This window comes from Siphateles boraxobius, unplaced genomic scaffold (assembly GCF_051911475.1).
Source record: "Siphateles boraxobius isolate OS27281-9 unplaced genomic scaffold, OSU_SipBor_1 208, whole genome shotgun sequence".
Taxonomy (NCBI): Eukaryota; Metazoa; Chordata; class Actinopteri; order Cypriniformes; family Leuciscidae; genus Siphateles; species Siphateles boraxobius.
In genome coordinates, this window is record NW_027508820.1 from 600,001 (window position 1) to 605,000 (window position 5,000).

Here is a 5,000-nt window from a genome sequence, read left to right on the forward strand (position 1 = left end):
GTTTTCGCTTACGGCCATACCACCTTGGTCACGCCCGATCTCGTCTGATCTCGGAAGCTAAGCAGGGTCGGGCCTGGTTAGTACTTGGATGGGAGACCGCCTGGGAATACCAGGTGCTGTAAGCTTTTTTGATTTAAAAAAAAAAAAGAGTCCCTGAGCTTCTTCAGAAAGCCTTTAAAAGTCTCTGAGATTCTTCAGAGAGCATGAAAGAGTTTGAGTTTTTTCAAAAGTTCCTCTTAGTTTAAAAAAAAAGACTCACTGAGCTTCTGCAGAAAGCCTTTAAAAGTCTCTGAGATTCTTCAGAGAGCATGAAAGAGTTTCAGTTTTTTCAAAAGTTCTTCTTAGTTTAAAAAAAAGACTCACTGAGCTTCTTCAGAAAGCCTTTAAAAGTCTCTGAGATTCTACAGAGAGTATGAAAGAGTTTGAGTTTTTTCAAAAGTTCTTCTTAGTTTTCTTCATTAATGGTCTAACCTTTTAAATAGCCCAATTTTGGCAGCTGTTTTCGCTTACGGCCATACCACCTTGGGCACGCCCTAGTGGAAGCAGGAAGTGGTAGAGTCAGTGGAGAGAACAGGTGGAGAGTGTTTGTTTGGAAGATATTTTGAGTTTTGTGCTAAAACAACCCTTTATTAAACAAGGAATTGTAATTTGTGGAGTTATTTACTCCCCAAACGGCATTTCTGCTGTTTGGGGATTAGTACTTCTGGCACAGTGGAGGTGGGATTGCAAGCGGACAACATGGAAAAGGGAAGAGGAGTGGACAAGCGGAATGTGAGTGAAAATGGCGGTGAAGATGAACAAAGGAGAAGGAATTATGAGAAGAGACTAACAGTGCTGGTGGAGATAGAGGGAGAGGACAGAATAACCATGATGGAACTGCTGAAGAAAGTAAGAGAGGAATGTGGAGTGGTCATCGGATGCAGGTACAAAACTCCAAAGGAATATGAACTAACAATGGAGGAGGAGAAAGGAAAAGATAAAATATTGGATGGATTAAAGATAAAACAGAGCAGAATCATGGCGAAAGAAATAAACAGCACTGAGATGGTAGTTTCATTCCTGGGTCTGCCTACGTACATCCAGGATGAGGAAATAATGAGAAAGCTAACGGAATGGGGAGTGACGGCTGTCTCAAGAATAAAGAGGAGAATGTGGCCAGGGACTGATATAGCGGATGGGACCAGATTTTTAAAAGTCAAGTTCACTGATACGGTCAAATCCTTGCCATATTCCACAAAGTTTGACACAATGGGAGGTACGGAGCACTTCAGAGTCATCCATGACAGACAGGTGAAAGTTTGTCGCTTGTGCATTCAACCGGGGCACATAGTGAGAGACTGCCCAAGCTTCAAGTGCTTCAAGTGCAACAAGCAGGGACACTACGCACGGGAGTGTAAGGAGGGGAATTGCAAGGAGTGTCAGATGAGGTATGGACTGTGTGTATGTGAAACGCCGGCGGAGATGGGAGAAGAGAGCATCGAAGGTGAGCCATCAGATCTTTACGAGGTGGATGAGGAGGAGGAAAGTGAGGAGGGGGAAGGTGTAGCGGCTGGAGAAGAGGTGAGAAGTGGCACTTGGTGCGAAAAAGAAGGAAAAGGAGAACGGAGAGCTGCCGAGAGAGAGAGTGGTCGAGAGGAAGCGGTCTCAGGACTATGGCAGAGAGAAAGAGGAGGAAAAAATAAAGTTCTGGAACTAGATGAAGGGACACATTTAAGAGACGGAAAAGCAAAAATATTGAAAGAACGGGAGAGCGAAGAAGACAATGGAGAGATATCGAAAGGTGATGGTGAAAGTCAAGGTGCAAAAAGTATGAAGGAGAAGGATGAAGGAGGGAGGGGAGAAAAGGAGATGTCAGAGAACCCAGCATTAAACGTGGAGGAGGAAATGGACACAAGTGAGGAAAAGAGCATAAAGAAGAAAAGAAAGAAAAATGGGAAGGAGGAGCATACTGCAAAAAAGTAAGGAATTGGATTTACTGAAATGAGTTTGAGATTCCTTAAAACTATAATATATATTATGTGTGGCGTTATGAATATTGCATGCTTGAACGCCAATGGACTAAGAGATGTAAACAAGTTTGAGAAGGTGAAGGGAGTGCTTAAAGTAGACATAATATGTTTACAAGAGACGCATTGGTCGGAAGAAATAATGGGAAATATAAAAAAAGAGTGGGAAGATGACATTTTTGTAAACCATGGAAATCAAAAAGCTTGTGGTGTGGCGATTTTGATAAAGAGGGATAGAGTGTATAATGTACAACAAATTTATAAAGATGGTAAAGGAAGATTGTTAGTAATAGATTTTATGTTTCACAATGAGCTACTTAGGTTGATAAATGTTTACGCGCCTAATGTAGAAACTGAAAGAAAAGAAGTCTTCAAAGAAATTAAGCCGTTATGTAAAGGGAAATTTATAGTAATGGGAGACTTCAATGTTTGGTGCACAAGACTAGATGCATCAAGTAGTGCAAATTTTAAATCAGATGTGTCTAGGAAATATTTAAATGAATGGATGATGAGCGAGGATATAGTTGATGCTTGGAGAGAGGAAAATCCTTATAAAAGAGAGTTTTCTAGAAGGCAAATGGTGATGGGGAGTTTGAAGCAAAGCCGAATAGATTTATGTTTAATTAAAAGGGAAATGTTAGGATACGTGAAAAATGTGAAATATAAGTTTATAGGAATAAGTGACCATGCTGCTATGACAGTTAAGTTCGGTGTAAATACGGAAGAGAGAGGTGGGGGAGTGTGGTGTTTGAATGCATCTCTGCTAAAGGAAAAGGCATATAAAGAAAATATCAGCAAATGTATAAGGTATGAAATGGCAAACCCATTGTTTAATGAAAATGTGTGTGAATGGTGGGAAATAATGAAAGCAAAAATAAAAAAAAGAAGTGTTAGATATTCAAAACAAAGGGATTTCATGAGGAGGAGTAAAGTAGAAGCAATGGAAAATGCATTAAAGAAGGAAGCAGAGAAAATAGATAGGGATCCTAAGCACGGAAAAGAATGTTTTTTGAAGATAAAAGCAGAGATGGAGGAATATGAAAAAGAAAAAAGTAAGGGTGCAATAGTAAGGAGTAGGGCACAGTATGCTTTAGAGGGAGAAAGGAGTACAAAGTTCTTTCTGAACTTAGAGAAAAAAAAGCAGAGGAAAAATCATATTTTTGAGTTGGAAAATGAAAAAGGGATAAAAGTAACTGATTATGTGGAGATAATAAGAGTAGTAGAGTCGTTTTATAGAGAATTATTTAAGAAAGAAGGTGTAAAACAGGACTGTGTGGATGAGGTTTTAAATACTGTAAGTGCTAGGTTAAATGAAGAGGATAAAAGTATGTGTGAAAGAGATATAAGGATTGAAGAAATAAAAGAAGCAATAGAGCAAACAAAACCGAATAAAAGCCCAGGTGCAGACGGTCTAATACATGAATTTTATAAGACTTTTGTTGATATTATAGCACCAATATTGTGGAAGCTCTATAAGAGTATGGAAGAGAGAGGGGAAATGCCACAATCAATGGGTTTAGGAGTAATCACCATCTTGTACAAAAATAAGGGGAGTCCACTTAAGTTGGAAAATTATAGACCATTGAGTCTTTTAAACACAGACTATAAAATTTTAACAAAAGTATTAGCTAATAGAATAAAAAAGGTAGTAGGGACAATAATATCACCAAATCAAGCATACAGCATAATGGGAAGAGATATCACAGACACAATTAGTACAATAAGGGATGTAGTAGAAAGCATGGGAAAGGATGGAGAGGGCGGTTTGATTTTATCGATGGATTTAAATAAGGCGTTTGATAGGGTAGAGCACAGCTTCATGGAGCAAACAATGAGAAGATTTGGATTTGGGGAGAGGATTCTAAGGTGGATAAAGTTAGTATATGATAATGCTAAGAGTTGTGTGAAAATTAATGGGGTGTTAACTGACCCTTTTCCTTTAGAGAGGTCAGTTAGGCAAGGATGTCCATTGTCGCCATTGCTATACTCAATAACAGCAGAGCCTTTGGCAACACTGATTAAAGGAGATAAAGAAATAAGAGGAATTCAAATACCCTATGGGGGAGTCAGCATTATTCATCAGTATGCAGATGATACCACATTTACAGTTAAGGACATAGAGAGTATAAATAGAATAAGGGAACATATGGGAACATACGGAAAAGCGTCAGGTGCAAAAATAAATGTAGATAAATCCGAAATAATGAGTATAGGAGGTGTGGATATAAAAGGGTCAGACACTCCCTTTAAAATAACTACAGAGTATTTGAAGATTCTAGGTGTAAACATAGGAGTAAATGTAAAAGAAGCTAGAGATGCTACGTGGACAGGAATATTAAATAAAATTAAACAAGTTTTACAATTTTGGAGACTAAGGGAGTTAAGATTAAGAGGCAAAGTAGTAGTAGCTAATTCATTATTGCTTACAAAATGTAACTATGTGATGGGGGTAATAGACCTACCAAATTGGGTGTTGAATGGAATTAAAGAGACAGTGAATATTTTTTTGTGGGGAGGTAAAGGAGTTAGAATATCAGCAAAAACTCTAATAGCGGATTATAAGGAGGGAGGCTTGAAGTTGATTGATTTAGAAGTTAAAAGAAAGGCAATAAGAGTGAAAGCGATAAAAAAATATCTATATGATAAAGTAGAGTATGGATGGAAGGGTTATATGAGAAATTACTTAGATAAAAGTGCAGGATGTGGTGAGGAAGGATTGTTCATGGCCTTAAAAAAACCAATGATTGAAAAGATGCCATTATTTTATCAGGAAGTCTTTAGTGCATGGTCTGAGTTTGTAGTGAATGTGGGATATGAATGTGAGAATATAAATCAAGTGCATCATCAGCCAATTTTCTTGAATCCAAAAGTAAGGTTAGGAGGGAAAATGCTTTACAATAGATTGTTCATGAGAGCGGGTATTAGAAAAGTAAAAGATATGGCATATGAATATGTGAAGGGGTTCTTACCAAATAGGGCAATATATGACTGTGT

General features: G+C 38.1%; 1 non-coding gene across 1 annotated transcript; it reads left to right on the forward strand.

The window, feature by feature from the left end:
- The first annotated feature begins 6 nt into the window (after nucleotides 1–6).
- On the forward strand, nucleotides 7–125 carry LOC143745824 (5S ribosomal RNA). Its single transcript, XR_013206220.1, has one exon. It is a non-coding gene; the product is annotated as a 5S ribosomal RNA (ribosomal RNA).
- The last annotated feature ends 4,875 nt before the right edge of the window (nucleotides 126–5,000 follow it).